Source organism: Lissotriton helveticus, chromosome 10, assembly GCF_964261635.1.
Source record: "Lissotriton helveticus chromosome 10, aLisHel1.1, whole genome shotgun sequence".
Classification (NCBI taxonomy): Eukaryota; Metazoa; Chordata; class Amphibia; order Caudata; family Salamandridae; genus Lissotriton; species Lissotriton helveticus.
This window is the reverse complement of record NC_136071.1, coordinates 571,736,986-571,755,590: the sequence shown is the minus strand read 5'-3', so window position 1 is coordinate 571,755,590 and position 18,605 is coordinate 571,736,986.

Sequence of the window (18,605 nt, the reverse complement as noted above, 5' to 3'; positions counted from 1 at the left end):
ATTGCTTTAATTCGTGCATGTGAAATATCAAAAGATATAAGAGTTACCATCATTACTGATAGTCAGTATGGGTACGGAGTTGTGCATGATTATGGACAACTCTGGTCACAGAGAGGATACATGACATCAACAGGATCACCAATTAAAAATGCAGTTTTCATTAGAAGATTAATTGAAGCAATACAATTGCCAAAAGAAATTGCCATAGTCAAGTGTGCAGCACACACTAGAGGAACTGATTATATTTCCAAAGGAAATGCCTTCGCAGATGAAACAGCAAAGTACTGCGCAAGGAAAAATTATTCTTACAATCGGAATAGAAGTACAGAAACTGATTCAAATTCATTAATGCTAACAACTATTGTAGAAACATGGAATGAGATTAGAGATTTACAAAACGAAGCAGATGATGAAGAAAAAGACCAGTGGTTAAGATCAGATTGTAGACAACGTGATGAAGATGGAGTGTGGGTTTACAAAGATGGGAGAGTAGTTTTACCAAATTGCATGATTTCTGACATGGCCAGATTGTATCATGGTCCTGCACATTTAGGAAGAGATTCTATGGTCAGACTGTTTAAAGAAACATGGTTCAATACCAAATTTAGAACCATTGCAGAATCTTTTTGTCAAAGGTGTTTGTCATGCCAACAAATGAATCCAAACAGAAAATCAGTGGTGGGGACAGGAATAATTGGTCGAGAGGGTGGTCCCTTCACCAGGTTACAAATAGATTTCATTGAAATGCCCTTACACAACTGTTTGAAATATGTACTTGTAATTGTATGCTTGTTCTCAAGGTGGGTAGAGGCTTTTCCTACACGACATTGTGATTCAATTACAGTAGCAAAACTAATGCTCAGAGAAATCATCCCAAGGTACGGTTTTCCAGTCACTATTGAGAGTGATGGAGGAAGTCATTTTGATAACAAACTGTTGAAATTAATTTGCGAAGCTATGAGTATTGAGCAGAAAATACACTGTGCATACAGACCAGAGGCATCAGGTGTAGTTGAACAAATAAATGGAACTATCAAAAACAGAATTGGAAAAATGTGTCTAGAGACAGGAGTGAAGTGGACTGATGCTCTTCCACTTGTTTTGATGTCAATAAGAAGTACACCAGATAAAAAGACAGGTTTGAGTCCTCATGAAATTTTGATGGGAAGAGTTATGAGGCAAGCTTTTGTACCTGTAGGTAAACTGTTGAGCATAAATGACAGTGCAATTTTGGATTACTGTAAAAGGTTATCTGATATGGTAACTTCTGTGTCTAATCAGGTGGGAACTGAAGCACAATCAAATGACAAAGTTTTGACACATGATCTGAGACCTGGAGACTGGGTCAGAACGAAAGTACATCGGAGGAGGAATTGTCTATCTCCTAGATGGCAGAAACCTAGGCAGGTAATCTTGATCACTACTAATGCTGTAAAGTGCAGAGGATTGAAGCGTTGGATTCATCCAAGTCATACTATTCCAATACCAACTCCTGAGAATTCTGATGTTGAAAGTGATACCACAGATGACTCTGATTCTGAAGCAGAAGACAGAACAGAAGGTGAAGTAATTCCAGATTCTAAAGATCGACAAGAAAGTCGACATCTGGAAACTGTGCCAGTGAATGGAAATCTGACAAGAAAAGACTTAGAAATAATTGAAATAGATTCTGAAGGTGAAGAGAATCTGCTAAAAGGAAAGATAACTGAGGATTCGGTTGTCTATGTTGAAGACAGAGAAGCTGAACCAAAAGAAGTTTCAGACCAGGAGAGTATCGAAAGGCAGAGAACAAGCTCTGAAGTAAGGAACAAAAATCCGAAATCTGGGAAGCTAGAGGTAATTGAGGAAGAGGAGGAGAACGAATTACCGAGTACCAGTGATGGAAGACAAAGTGAAGTTCCTGAAGGAGTGAAATTGCCGAATAGAGAAGTTCCTGAGTCAATTGAAATTTCAGACTACGAAACTGAAGAAAGTGACGTGGAAGGTGGAAGTGAAAGCAGAAAGAAAAGGACTTGGAAGTCAGAATCGAATAATTCTGAACCAAAGAAGAAGTACGTGAGAAAAGCAGACTACTGGCCTGGTGGAAGATTGAGAGTCAGATTGATTAAAAAGCCAATAGAACAAGTTGAAGAAATCAGTAGTCAAAAGAGTCCTGGAAAAGAGGTTGGAGTTGGAAGGAAAATAGAAGTGATATCAAGAAAAGGGAAGAGAATAATTAGACCAAACCAAAAATACAAGTCTCCTGAGTGGACTTACTTAGTAATTCCACCTGTTATAGACATATATGATAGTAGTGAAGAAGAAAACGAAATCCAAGAAATTAGTGACAATGATTGAAGTACAAATTTATTAAATTGGCATAAGGCTGAAGAAATCCTGTTAGTTGACACAAGGTCGAAGAAAAACTGTCTAGTAGAAGAAAAACTTATGTATGACATAAGGTCGAAGAAATCTTGTTTAGGGTTATAAAAAGAAAAATATTTTAAAAGGGGGGTGTATATAAATTTTAAAATTTATTTTTATTTTAATTTTATTTTTGAGGCTAAAACTAACCTAAAAATGCCTTACATTAAGGAGAGCACTTCAAAATGCTCTGTTTTTAAAAGATGCTGTAAGATGACTCTGGTATGTCTGCTCATTTTAGTTCTGCTCTGGTTGATACTAGCTGTGATTATACCTTTAGAAATGAATAGAGAATTACACAAAGTTAACATAACAAGCAAAGCTCTGGTTAGCCAAACTAAACATAGTGCATCTGCAAAAGTAATTGATCATCAGCCTAACATTCATCAAGATAAATCAATAGGTGATTTTTCAAGCAATACTTTCACAAAGCTTTTGAGTGAATATGTAAAGGTAATGGATGCAAAGGATTGTTATGTATGCGTTAAGTTACCCGCTTCTGTTTCTGAGGGAGTAACATATAATATGCTTCCTCTCACTTATGCTGTTACATGTAGTGTATTAACTAGTTTATTTTATCAAACTGGTCGTTTAGAATATTACTATTCAAATTATGATGAGATTTTTGCTAATATCAAGATTGATAATGCTTTAAATAAGCATAAGAAAGCTAAACAATTGAGAGAATATTTCCTTGTTACTAACGAACTCACTTATGAATATGCTTACAAGAATAATCTAACATGTAAATTAAGTGCTGAAGGGAAGAAATTTCTGAATATGGTTGAGGAGAGAAGAGCAATTTATAAGAGAAATGAATTAGTCAAGCAGACTAAGTCATCATTCTGGCAAAAAGAGGATGAGAAACTAAATGGCAAAATGCTTGAAAATATTGCAATTCACATAGACAAACCTGTTAGTGGAAAGCTTTGCATTAGAAGAGATAACACACTTTTTGATAATTATTTTGTAGGTGCAAGCAACTGTGAAGATACTTATCAGATTATGGGAGGTTGGGGATTTAAAGGTGGAAAAGATCCTATCTTTCCTGGAATTTATTTTGTTTGTGGTGACAAAGCCTACTACAACCTTCCAGACCATTGGTATGGAACTTGTTATGTGGGAATTGTTTTTCCTAAAGTGTTTCATGTTGACAGAGATTCAGAAGGATTATTTAAAATCCATAATTATGTAAATAGAGCTAAAAGAGAAACTTTTACTGAAGTTCTGGGAGATATTTTCCAAGCTGTGATACCTTTTGTTGGTATAACCCTAAATGCAGGGAGAATCAGAAAATTGTCCACTATAGTTGATAGATTATCAACTGACACTGCTGATGGGTTTCAATTAGTGAATGTTGAAGTTATTGCAATTAGATCCATGGTAATTCAAGACCGTCTTGCTTTAGACATACTCCTAGCAAAAGAGGGAGGAGTCTGTGGCATTTTACATGTCCAACATTGCTGTACATATATACCGGATGAAAGTAAAAATATTGAAATGTATATTAAGAATATTACACAAATGCATTCTGAAATAATTCCTTTAGAAGAAGAAGATTTTACAGGGAAGCTTTCGAAAAGGTTTCAAGCAATTAAAAACTGGTTTCATAATATCGGAAGTTCAATTCTTGGCAAGATTCTGGCACCTTTGATTATAATTATATTCATTTTTATTTTGACTAAAGTAGGTTGTCTGTTGCATAAAAGAAAGAAGCATTTAAGAGAAAAGAAGAGAATTTATAAACTCAGAAAAGAAGAGGAAAGGGAGATTGAGTTGCAGGAGTTACATAGAGAGCGTCATGTTAATTGTAAAGATTATGCTGAAACAGACTTTTAAGTTTACTAATACAATGAATTTGAATCGATTTCTTATAAATTAAATTTACCAAAATTTTGAGTGCTGGTGTGGTGATTTGTTAATCACCAGATGAGGGAGTTGATGGAGCGAGATAGAAAACAAAATTTTGTTTAAACTCGCAAAGTCACATTTCTATAACATGAATAAAATTATTAATGATTTGTGATATGTTGTGCTAATACAACTTAGATTAAACTTTACACGTGGGGGGACTAACATGTGTGCTCATAAACGTGCATAAATGTTGCATCTTTTTGTTCGTGCAAAATAATAAAATAATTTATTGTTTTCGTTTTTGTCATTACTAATTGCTGCAAACTTAAAAGAAGCATGTGCTTGTTTTGCTTTTCCTTGTCTGTGTGATGTCATTTCTACTATTCTAGGTGCATATGGATCTCTTGGAAAAACGGAAACTGGTAGATATAAACGCTGCTTTATTTGTTTGCAATGGCTAGGTAACATTTTGATTAATCGGGTGGGTTAATTAATTAGTAAACCATGGGGTGGATACAGAATATACTTTATTTCTTACATTAATACTTTTCTTGTGTTTGTTTTATACTAGAAATCATAAGTTGCCTGCTTTTGAGGCCTAGCTATTTGAGCCGCAAAATAAAAGCTGATCTGTAATTCTGCAGAAAGTCACGAGACGCCCATTCTGAATTAAAACGTTTATTGAGGCTGCATTCACAAAGCAAAAACTGATGAGCTGACATCATTCTGTCGGACATGGCCAAGGTCGAAAGTGAACTTTTTGTCAGTCCTTAACTTGGCATCCGCGGAAGTTGCACCGTAAGACTATGGAAGCTGCGAGGATGACTTAAAACAAAGTTGCAATCGCAGGAAGCCTCTGGCTTCACGTGGAAGAGACAATGGTCTTTGTAAGACATGATTTTGTGGAACTTTTTAAGAATCGGGTGACATGTCACTTGTCACTCTCAGCCAATGGGACGTCGAGTATTTCTGAAAACTTTCCTTTGCTAGTTTAGTTAGCGTAGAAAGGTATAAAAAGTCATGCCCTTAGGGTTGGGCTGGCTGCTGCTTTCTGACTTTCCGATGAGGGTGATGTGCTGCTGGACTTTGCGTGGAGCACGTAAGAATCCTCAAAGAACTTTACTTTAATTTCTGTCTATTTAGCTCAGTTAGGGAAATAGGTTTTAGAAATGCTAAACTTTATATAATTTCTTTAAATTGATTCAATTGCTTAAATTGTAATTTTCTTATTTCTTACCATCATGCTTGCTTTAATGCTAATAAAATTCAATTATAAAACTTACAACATATATACCATAATTTAGAAAATAAAATCTTACTTTTGACAAACAAGCTGGTCTTGGTTATTTAGAAGTATAGGTTACCTTTAGCTAGATCACGTCGCCTATAGTGGTCATCTAAATGATTGGGTTTTATTCTAATGACAATATTCTTTCTGCTAATGTATAAAATGTTTATAGTTTGTAAATAATGTGTATATAGATTTATTTGACCACCTGATTCAGTAGGCCCAAAAATATATCAGGTTCATAAATGGGTCCATGTATAGTTTAGAATTTTGTTTATAGGTTATGAAATTGGGTAGCGTAGTTTATGATATATTTTCTTTAGCCCGCTGGATCAGCGGGGGCAGATTTACAAAGAGCTTGGGTTGCCCTACCATCACGCAAAGTGATGTAAGGCAATGCAAGCTCTTAAGCTCCCTTGTGTGGCTCTGCGCGGTTTAGTAAATCCAAGGTACTGCAAGGCAGTGCATTTTGCTGTCTCGCATTACCTTGCTGCAGCGAGGCGTTCAATGTGTGAAGTGTGGCCGTTCCCACACATCCATGTATGGATTTTGGTGCATTCCCAGATTTACAAAGAGTTGTAAACCTGGGAAGGCATTGATGGAGCGAGATTCAGAAATGAATTACATTTCAGCTCGTGAAGTTACACTTCCATAATTAATTAATAATATTAATGATCTGTGCTGTATGTGTATTAATTCAACCTAGTTTTAAGTTACATACATGAGAAATTACATAAAGGGCTACTAACATGTGTGCTCATAAATGTGCATTATGTTGCATTTCCTTGTTTGTGAAAATAATAAATTAATCGTGTCTATTTGTCATGTCAAAAATTAACTGCAGCTGTTTAGAATAAATGGCATGTGCTTATTTTGCTTCCCTGTCTATGTGGTGTCACTCTATTCTCTATAGGTGTATAAAGAACCTTGCTGGATAATAAGAAGAATGGTAGATATAAAATGCTGCTTTATTTGTACATTATAGCTAGGTAACTTAGACTAATAGGCTAATCATTAGCAATGGAGGGTGACAACAGAACAAACTGTATTTCTTTCATTAATTTCTCTTTTATGTTTGTTTATATAATAGTTATACTAATGAAGCTTAGAGATGGCTGCAGAAAAATAGTGCACTTTTAAAAAAGTGACGCAAGCAAAGGTGGCGCAGAAAAATGACGCTTTTGAAAAGAGGCCTATTGATGAAAAGCCACAAGAGAAAATAATTCTGAAAAGGATGAAAAACCTATGAGCTTTTATTTTGAAAGGTTTTGGAAAGAACTGCTAAAAGATGACTCTGTGGAGAAATTTGCTAACGTGCCACGGAGCTCAGAACGGACAGGCTCAAGGTTGGAAGGAAGAGACGTGATAGATTTGCATTACATGAACTCTTTTCGCTACAAATTGTAGCAGCCTGAGGAAATGCTGCCAAGACTTCTGCATGAACAATGAACTAGTGGATTTGCCCGGACATGTGAGAAGGAGATGTCACAATTTACTGTGGCACGAGGTGGCTCAGCCAATGGAGAGCTAGTATTCATCTGCTGGAATGTGAAAAATAGTTAGCTCAGCTTATTTTAGAGTATAAGAATCAGACCAAACAGCAGACATTTGGCTTGCGCTCGAGATTCCTGAGGGACATGATCTGCTGATGGACTACAATCGTAAGGAAAGGAGTCTTTATTATATGCTTTATTTCTAGGTGATGAGGGTAGAAACAGAGAGATAGTTAGGGTTTGGAAATGCTTAATTTTACTTATTTCTGCTAATGAATAATATTTCTTGTATTTTTGCTGTCTTTATTAATTCTGAATAAACCTTTCTTTATGACTTTTTCTAATGCTTGATAATAAAATTCCAAAACCTAAGTTTTTCTAGATATGTTTAAATAAACTTTCTAAATGACAAGCTGGTCTTGTTTATTGTGGGTAGTTTAAAACAACATATATAGATCTTATTGCCTCATGATTCAGTCGCTCTGTTGTTGATATGGGCCTAGTGTTGTATGATATATTTAGTGGTAGTAGGTAGAAACATTTATGCATAATTTTGGTGAGAGCGCTGGATCAATTTTTCTGGTAGCAATCGGACGGTTATATGTTGTTTTTGACATACATGTTACATGCATGACACATATATGTTGGTATATTCATAGGATAAATGATTAACATATGTTGAGTTTGTTCAATTGTGTTATGTGTAGTCGAAAGGGTTTTTCCGACGTGGAAAATCCTGGTTGTACCGGTACAGAGTAGTGTGGCCAGAGTGTAAAGTCACAAGTCACACAGTACATTTGATCTGTTTGTTGTGATATCGTCGTGTATCACAAGTGTTGTCGTCGTGCAGCACGTGTTAGGGAAATAGGTGTGTAAGATAGAATGAATGCATAGTGAGGATTGTCTAAGAAATCGAAACTTTGAGTATAAGGACATTGTGTCCATTGTAAACCTCTCTGTGGGGAAAGTAATAGAATTTATTCAATTTGAGTGAAGGGTAAGATAACCTCGCTTATCTTATTAACGATTGATGTTATCATTGGGGGGTTAGAGTCCCGCCAGGATTTCATGTAAGTGTGTGGTTAGAGATACTTTCTGTTTGAAAGTGCGTGAATGTTCTGTAATGTCAATTGGGTTAAAATTGAATTGCTAAATATACCTGCATTCAACTGAAACACTTTTGATTATTACCTGTTAGAAGGGTAGGGTAAGAATTGCTCTATTGGCGAATGTATATTCTGTGAGAATAGCGTCATCTATTCCACGCAAAGAATTTCTTGAATGACTGTAAAACTGTCCTATTTAGAGAAGCAGACAAATTGGTTTGTTTTATGTAGTTATTAAATTGTACCAAAAGTAAATTTAAGGTACTTAGGAACGTTCAAAATAAAGTCTATACTATTCTGAGACTTTATAAAGTGTTGCGCGCTGTTTAAATACACTAAAAAGCATTGCGCGCTATTTAAATCAATTGAAAAGTAACACGATCGAAAATTGTGAAGGAGGGGCTGTTTTAGAGAGCGAGAGCGTGTGGGGAGAGCCTGAAAACGCAGCAGCTGTCTGCATCAAAACCGCCGCGCTCGGATTGGCTAGAGCGTCGGGTTTGTCATAGCTAAGCTGCCCCCTGATTGGCTGAGGCTTCGTTATGCAGTAACTAGCTAAGCCTCCACTTTTGTTCCCTTCATTTCAATTTTACTGTTAAATCAAAAACTGATGCGTGTGACAAACGCGTTGCATAAAGAATAAAAACAGCTGTCAAACACCCAACGCGTAACAATAAAGTCGCACTCCGATTAATTAAAGTGTCTGGAGTATCTCGGCAAAGGCTCGCTCTGATTGGCTGAAATGTTATGAAGGGTGCGTTATGATTAGTTAGCAACAGTTCTGTGTTTAGAGTGATTGCGTGTAATTGGCTGCATCACTGCCTGCCGAGAATTTTGGTCTTAGCAAGCGTCCTTGAAATAAATGCCCGTCTTAGTTTTAAAATCCTTCTTTGCAAACGCTATTATTTAAAAGGAAGAGCATAGCGCGCTCTGTTAAAATCAAATTTTGTGAGGGAGGGGCCGTTTATCGAGTGAGGAGCGAAGGGGAGAGCTGCCAGCTGCAGCGGCTGTCTACGTCACAGCCGCCGCGCTCTCATTGGTCGGGGTGTCTATAGAGTAAAAGAAAGGCCGCGCCCTGATTGGCTGAAATATCGTAATGTCAGAGCAGAGCTATACTGTGATTGGTTAGCGGACATTTCTATATTTAAAGTGGTTGCGCTTGAGTTGAATATTGCGCGTCATTACCTATCGAAATTTTATTATTATTTAGCAAGTGTCCCCAAAGTTAATTTCATATAAAAGAGTAGGTCTTAGTGGATCGGCTGTCTGTATGGACTGATCCCCTGTATATAACAAGAACACACTTGAACTTCAAGTTAAGCCCCCTTTTTGATTTTTCTTGCTATAGCTGTACTGTTTTTGAAATAGAGCTGTGTCACAGCTGATTTATGTGACTAACGTTGCGCGCTGTATTGTAATAGAAAAGAGACTGTTTAGAGCGCGAAGGAGAGAGATTACAAAATGCAGTGTGTATGTTCATGTTATAGCCACACTGTGATTGGTTGAGCGTCTTGAAAGTCACGCTTTGATAAGCTGGGGGGGTTGTGAAAGCTGTAGTGTGATTGGTCAAGGCATATATTGTGCAGTGATTGGCAGAATGCACGTTGTTATTGCCTGCTAAATTTGTTTACATTTGTTTACGATCTGGTTTCTTTCCTCGCTACACGCGTGTCATAGTTGATGTGTGAAATGATGGTCGGTTGTGCACTTTGTTGTGAGTCTGTTTAATATAGGAGGAGCAATTTAGAAATAAGAGCTTGAAAGGAGAAGCTGTAGACTGTGTCGGATGTGTATGTCATCGGGTAATGTGCATGGACATTGCTTGCCGAGTGGCTTTTAATAATTGAGCATTATTGATTTGAAGTTTCCTTTCTGTATGGTGGCGACCAGCGAACATTGTGTATTTGGCTTTCTTTGCAAGGGAAGGACTGTTTTGTGAAGAGAGAAAGAGAGAGGATGAACTAGTAGCAGCATTCATTACAGTTACAGCAGTGCTAAATTTAACTAGGTATCGCAAAAGCAGCGCTCTGATTGGCAGAGACATTTTTGTGATGCTATAAATGAGCAGAAGAGTTGTTTACTTCTGCTGAGAGTGTTAGGGCTTTGATTTTGCTAATACTAATGTCCAGAGCTTCATTTTAAATTGAAATTTGAAAGAATACAATACCAAGAATTAAGGTAAAATTGCCTTCATCTTTAAAATTGACTAGTGTTGTAGCAGCCAGCAAGTATAGTGACATAAATGGAATTAGTGATTTATGAGGTTTAGATTTAAGTTCAAGGGACAGTAATTTGATACTAGTTGATAGAGAAAAAAGAAAACGGAAGATCTTGCAGCAGTGTGTTTAAATAAAAATATTACAATTATTTCTCCAAAAGTGGTGGTGCACGAATGTGTGCAAACAAGCATTCCTAAATACATAATCAATTTTAATTGTTGTTGCTTTTGTTAAAATAAGATATTTTATTATTGCCTTTTGCCAAATAATTTTCTGTTTCAAATAAAAGTGAATACACAGGTAAATTAGAAGATATATTAAATTGACCAAGTTATAAGGTTTTCCTACATCTGATAGTGTTAAATTAATTAATTAATTAATCAGCATACGCTGTAAGGCAAAATTAGAGAGTGCATTTACCAAATTATCTAAAGAAAAAGAAAATGACTTCCTGGTATAAGAAAATGAAAAAGGTTGTGGCTAAATGCGAGAGCAAATTAATGATTCCCAAATTAAAAACATGACAGAATAGAAAATATTAATCAGTCTAAAATTGATGTTGTAAATATTGATCAGAACAGGAATTCAAGAAGATCCCCAGAACAGATTAATGTAACGCCAAAAGTCCCAAATCAGATTGATAAAGTGCCAGCTCAGACTTCCACTAAAATTGATGCAATAGAAAAGCATGATGAAATGCCTAGTACTTCTAGAATTAACATTCCTGATCATGTGAATTCATCAAATGATTTAAAACAGTCCATGAATTATATGGAAGAAGAAATGACAATCCCTGTGCTTGGAGAAGATGAAATTAGTTCCACAGATTTATCAGTACCATTAAATTCTGAAATTAAAAATTTTACTGAAAAACGTAATTCTATTGTACTTAAAATTGCACTGGTAATGATTACAAATCAGCAAGAAAGAGTGATGACTCCAGTTCTAGCAAGTGAGAAGTCTGACATTGATCTGATTGATTTGACACAGCATAATGAGTCAATAGATGAAATTGATCCACAGATTGAAACAAACTTGACAAATAATGATGAATGTCAGGATGTATTAGAATTTGACAAAAAGCCCAGACAGGACATTAAAAATGTTCATCTGCTAGAGTCAGGTTATGTCTACTTCACTGATGGCTCTTGTTTAAAAACAGAGAAAGGCTTTATGAGAGCAGCATATTTTGTCTGCACAGTTGCAGATGTTGATGACAGCGAATACGATTATGGAGTTGAGCATGATTATGAACAGCTCTGGTCCCAAAGAGGTTATTTGACCTCTGCAAGTTCACCTATCAGAAATGCAAATTTAATTAAAGGATTGACTGATAGCATTCAATTGGCAGAAAGGATTGCTGACGTGAAATGTGCAGCATACAAAAAGAATGATGAACATGCTTTGAGTTCACTAATACTAACATCTGTAGTTGAAACATGGCAGGGAGTCAAAGATTTACAAGATGAAGGAACTCATGAGGAGGAAAACACATGGTTGAGAACAGAATGTAGACAGCGAGATGAGGATGGAATTTGGACACACAGAGATGACAGAATAGTTTTACCAAACAGCATGATTGCTGACATGGACAGAATGTACCATAGTTTGGAACATATTGGAAAAGATTTAATGGTCAAGCTGTGTTGCCAGCAAGTGAACAAAGTTAAGAAAACAGTTGTGGGAATGGAAACAGAAGGACAGGAGAGTGATTCATTCACCAGATTACAAATGGATTTCATTGAGATGGCACTGCATAACAAACTGTGCTACGTTTTTGTGATTTTCTGTTTGATTTCAAGATGGGTTGAAGCATTTCTTATGCTACATAATGATGCAATTACTGTTACAAAGTTACCAGATGGTAAAAGAATTGAACAAGAGCTCCAATGTACACATAGACTAGAAATTTCAGGTGTTGCGGAGCAAGAGAATGGTACTATAAACAGAGATGCAAAAATGTGTCTAGCTACAGGTATAAAATGGACAGATGTCACACCAGATAAAAAGACAGATTTAAGACCACGTGATAATATGATGGGCAAGGTCATGAGACAGGCATTCATACCAGTGAAAAGAATGATGACTATTAATGATAGCATCAATTTGGAGTACTGCAGGAATTTATCAGATGTAGTAACTTCTGTGTCTAATGAAGATGGAACTGAAGTGCAAACAAGAGAAAAAGAGCAAGCACATGATCTGTTACCAGGTGAAAAGGTCAGGAAAAAGGTTCGTCTAAAAAGAAATTGTCTAGTGCCAAGGTGGCAGAAAGAGAAGGGAGTTAGTCTTGTCACAACAAATGCAGTGAAGTGCAAAAGACTGAAGAGGTGGATTGACACTGGCCATACTTTTCGTGTATCTACACCTGAAAATCCTGATGAGGATAGTGTCACAACTGCTGATTCAGATTCTGAAGAAGAGCCTGAAAAGAATCCAGATCTTGAAGATCGACAGGTTGGTCGACATCTGGAGAGTTTGATTGAAAAACAAGCCTTGAATGAAGAAGACTTGAAAGTTGTAACTGAAGACTCAGAAAATGATGAAGATCTGCTAGAAAAAGAAGCAGAAGAAGAATGTGATCAGATTGTGATTGAAGACCAGAAGAGTATTGAAAAGCAGAAAAGTAGCTCTGAAAGCAGGAACAGGAATTCTGAAACTGGGAAGTTGAAGGTAATTGAAGAAAAAGAAGAAGATGAATTGCCAAGTACCAGTTACAAAGATGAAGTTCCTAACGGAGTGAAGCTGCCGAGTAAAGAAGTACCGGAGTCTAAAGTTTAAATTTCTGACACTGAAACTAATGAAAATGATGAAGATTATCAAGTAAGAAAATTGAGAAAAAGAGCTTGGAGAACAGAATATAATGTGATCAAGTCAAAGAAGAAATTACCAAGAAAGGGTGATGATTGGCCAGAAGAAAATGAAGGCCTAAAATTCAAATTGGTACACAGATCAAAGAAACAGATCAATGAAATATCAAAATAATGTCAAAGAGATCCAGGAAAGAAAAGTGAGGCAGGAAAGAAATTAGAAGTGGTACCTGTAGTGGAAGTAAATAGTAGCAGTCAGGAAAAGATTGAAGAGAATAGTGAAAATGATTGAAGTACTTACCTGTTAAATTTTTAAGTTTTCTGTTTTTGGAATAAGGCTGAAGAAAAAGTGTTAAGTGACACAAGGTCGAAGAAATTGTGTTAGCTGGAAAATAACTTGTGACGCAAGGTCGAAGAAAAAGTGTTAGAAGGTTTAAGGGTATATATATATATATAAAAAAAAAAATTGAAAAAGGGGGGTGTTAGAAAATTTTAGAAAATGTAGACAACATTTTTAAAAAATTTTGTTTTATTTTTTCCTTTCAAGCTTAGTGAAAATACTTTCATGTTTTTGTGAATAACAGTTCAAGATGCTCAATCTTTAAGGGATGTTGTAAGATGTCTCTGATATGTGTGCTCCTAATAATTCTGCTTTAGTTAGTTTTAGTTGTCATTTCCTTTTTTGGAATTAACAAGGAGAAGTTTAAGGTCATTATGACAAGCAAAGCTTCAGCTAGTCAAAACAATTATAGTGTAATACTGACACCTTTATTAGTTATAGTTTTTGTGACACTTTTGTTGAAGATCAGTTGCATGTTACACAAGAGAAAGAAATACTTGAGGAAAAGAAGAAACATTTATAAAATCAGAAAGGCACAAGAGAAAGAAATAGATCTGGAGGGATTTTGTAAAACTGAATATGAGAGTTGTAGGCAAACTGATGAGACAAGTCTTTAGAAATACTAACACAGGTGAAATTGAATCATGTTCATCTTAGATAAAATTTTTGCTAACATTTTTGGTGGTGTGTGGTGATTGGTTAATCACCAGATGAGGGAGTTGATGGAGCGAGATTCAGAAATGAATTACATTTCAGCTCATGAAGTTACACTTCCATAATTAATTAATAATATTAATGATCTGTGCTGTATGTGTATTAATTCAACCTAGTTTTAAGTTACATACATGAGAAATTACATAAAGGGCTACTAACATGTGTGCTCATAAATGTGCATTATGTTGCATTTCCTTGTTTGTGAAAATAATAAATTAATCGTGTCTATTTGTCATGTCAAAAATTAACTGCAGCTGTTTAGAATAAATGGCATGTGCTTATTTTGCTTCCCTGTCTATGTGGTGTCACTCTATTCTCTATAGGTGCATAAAGAACCTTGGTGGATAATAAGAAGAATGGTAGATATAAAATGCTCCTTTATTTGTGCATTATAGCTAGGTAACTTAGACTAATAGGCTAATCATTAGCAATGGAGGGTGACAACAGAACAAACTGTATTTCTTTCATTAATTTCTCTTTTATGTTTGTTTATATAATAGTTATACTAATGAAGCTTAGAGATGGCTGCAGAAAAATAGTGCACTTTTAAAAAAGTGACGCAAGCAAAGGTGGGGCAGAAAAAGAGGCCTATTGATGAAAAGCCACAAGAGAAAATAATTCTGAAAAGGATGAAAAACCTATGAGCTTTTATTTTGAAAGGTTTTGGAAAGAACTGCTAAAAGATGACTCTGTGGAGAAATTTGCTAATGTGCCACGGAGCTCAGAACGGACAGGCTCAAGGTTGGAAGGAAGAGACGTGATAGATTTGCATTACATGAACTCTTTTCGCTACAAATTGTAGCAGCCTGAGGAAATGCTGCCAAGACTTCTGCATGAACAATGAACTAGTGGATTTGCCCGGACATGTGAGAAGGAGATGTCACAATTTACTGTGGCACGAGGTGGCTCAGCCAATGGAGAGCTAGTATTCATCTGCTGGAATGTGAAAAATAGTTAGCTCAGCTTATTTTAGAGTATAAGAATCAGACCAAACAGCAGACATTTGGCTTGCGCTCGAGATTCCTGAGGGACGTGATATGCTGATGGACTACAATCGTAAGGAAAGGAGTCTTTATTATATGCTTTATTTCTAGGTGATGAGGGTAGAAACAGAGAGATAGTTAGGGTTTGGAAATGCTTAATTTTACTTATTTCTGCTAATGAATAATATTTCTTGTATTTTTGCTGTCTTTATTAATTCTGAATAAACCTTTCTTTATGACTTTTTCTAATGCTTGATAATAAAATTCCAAAACCTAAGTTTTTCTAGATACCCTTCCTGTACAAAGCCTATACTATACATCATGCACAGACACCATTGTCCTGTGGTGCAAAGGTGTGTGCTTGATGTTAGGCAGCCTAATTGTATGCCAAGACTTGGGAAGAAAGCAGAACACAAATCTTAGTAAGTATGACACTGTCCTGCTCTATACCTCTCACACAATGCAAGGCAGCAGACTTTGGTAGGTGCCCTGCATTCATGAAATATTGTTCATGATTGGATGGCTTTGTTGCCTATTTTTTGTTAGTTCCACTCATCAGTGTTAGAGATTCACAGTGGTCGATTGTATGACTTCTATTATTCCACTGCATATTTGAAGGGACTCTTCTGTTTATTTACTACTGAACACTCAAATCAAACCAATTTTAATTGAAAGCTAATTATAACAATTTCAAAATGTTAAAAATGCATCAAAATTGTTAGAATGCAATAGAACTACCTTAGCATATAAATTGATTAATTAATCGAACAACTCCCAATAAAAAGAGAAAACAACATTACGTATTCTGCAAAAATGAGTTACCTAATCTATTACAATAAGCTATTAAGCTATCTAATACAAAATGAAATTGTTTCTCATGTTTGATAACTATTGAGCACTCCAGGGAAGTGCATCATTTCCTTATGGATTCCTCTTTTGACTCTACCCCAGATGCTCCCTTCTCCACTCCCCATCCTGTTCAATGTATTAATTTTAAAGGTAATTACTCACAAGCTGCAAGGTGCTTTTTTATCACGGTTTGCTTGCAACCATTTTGTTTTTTCTAAACATTTTATATACTCCTTTACCACAGCTGCCAACCATGTTATATCAACAAATACAAAATCGTCATCTGCATCACAATCCATGTACATGCATGCACCCCGATGTACTTGTGCGCATGCCTCGCACTGTTGCATCACACTGTAGACATGGCCATGCAGCATTATACATGAATGTACATCGGCAGTTATCACTTAGAGGGATTTTCTTCCGCAGTGAACCTATCATAAAATTGCCAGAAGTGTGCGGCATCTTGATTCACGCATATGCATGCCACTGGGAAAAAACACATTACCAAAACCAATAGCTTGGACTTTTATAATCCAGACCTATGAGCTTTTCTAGTGCTTGTTATCTATTGAGTTCAATTGACGTTGACTTATTGATCTGTTTCTTGTTTGTTGAGATGAATTTCTCTGGTTCTGGTAGCACAAACTTTCCTCATTGATAGCAGAGATAGGAGTGCTTTTTTTTGTTTTTAATATATCATGCGGACCCAAGAATAAATACCTTTGAGGGTACCAGCACCATGCTTTTAAACCCACTCCACAAATCCCCACACACCGCACTCACCACTGCGGCGTTCCTCTAAAAAGATCTCCGCCAAAGAGACCTCTCGCGGGGCCCGTGGGGAACTGCAACACCAACCCCACGAGGAGCAAAACGCCCAATGGCGAAGCATGACACCCTGATGGGTGTTTGAGGGCAACTCTCCAATTAGGAGGAATTCCTCTCTATCCAACCTTCAGACACAAAAGAAGATAGGCACTTCTCTACCTATACTTCATGCTGCCGAACTATCATTGGTAGGAACAGTTACCCTCCAGTGATTGACACGTCTTACCTTGGGAGCACGGGTACTGGACCTTTTTCCCTTAGCTCCCCGTCCCTCTCTTTGTGCATCAGTTACTTAATGAAAAGCCCCTAAGATCCAGGCCACCAGATACAAGGGTAACTAGACATAATATCGACTCCACAATATCGAATGGAGAAAATATCGAGTTAAAAATATCGACAATACAAAAATATCGATAACAAAAATATCGTTGGTAAAAATATCGTTGAAAATAATGATAAAAAATATCGAGTACAAAAATATCGACTCAAAAAAATCGACAAGACAAAATATCGATATATAGTGGAAGTAAAAAATATCGATAATATGTAGAAAAAAAGTAAAAAATAGTAATATAAATTGTAGTTTATGTTTAGGAGCGGGATGTTGGGTTAATAGGGGATAAGGGTGGGGAGTAATTTAAAATAATTAATTAATTAATATATGTTTGTAAATTTATTTTATTATTAATTAATTGGTAAATAATTATCATTAATTAGTTAATTAATTAACCTATTAATTAGGTAATTAATAAATATAATTTTGTACATATTTTTAATTAGTAATTAATTGTTAATTAATTAATATTAATTAGTTATTTAATTAACTAATTAATATTAATTAGTTAATTAATTATTATAATGTTGGACATCTTTTTTATTAGTAAGTGATTGGGAAATAACTAATATTAATAAGTTAATTAATTAAATAATTAATACTAATTAGTTAATTAATTTAGATAATTTTGTACATATTTTTTATTAGTAAGTAATTGGTAATTAATTAATATTAATAAGTTAATTTAATTAATTAGAGTTTTTTTATAAATGTTATATTTTGTTATTGTACATTAATTATTTTGGAAAAATACTAATAATTATAACATTAAATTAATGACAGGTATTGTGCTAATAGATTAATTTTATTTTTAATGTTATAAATTGTAGTTAATGTTTAGGAGCGGGATGTTGGGTTAATAGGGGATAAGGGTGGGGAGTAATTTAAAATAAATATTTAAATAATATATGTTTGTAAATTTAATTTTTTATTAATTGGTAAATAATTAATATAAATTAGTTAATTAATTAATATAATTTTGTACATATGTTTTATTAGTAAATAATTGGTAATTAATTAATATTAATTTGTTATTTATATTAATGAGAGTCTTTTTTCTATTTGTTATTTTTAGTTATAGTTAATTAATTAATTAGGAAAAATTCATATTAATTATTACAATAAATTAATTACAGCTAATGTGCTAATATATTAACTTCTTTGTTATTGTAAAATAATAATTAATTGGTAATTAAATAATATTAATATTTTATTGGTAAAGGAGTATTTGTAGGGTTCAGGGTCAGTATTGGGTTTTTGGATAAAGGGGTATTTTTAAAGGGTTCAGGGTCAGTTTTAAGGTCTTGGGTTAAGGGTTTTTTTTAGGGTTCAGGGTCAGTTTTCAGTTCTTGGGTAAAGGGGTATTTTTAGGGTTCAGGGTCAG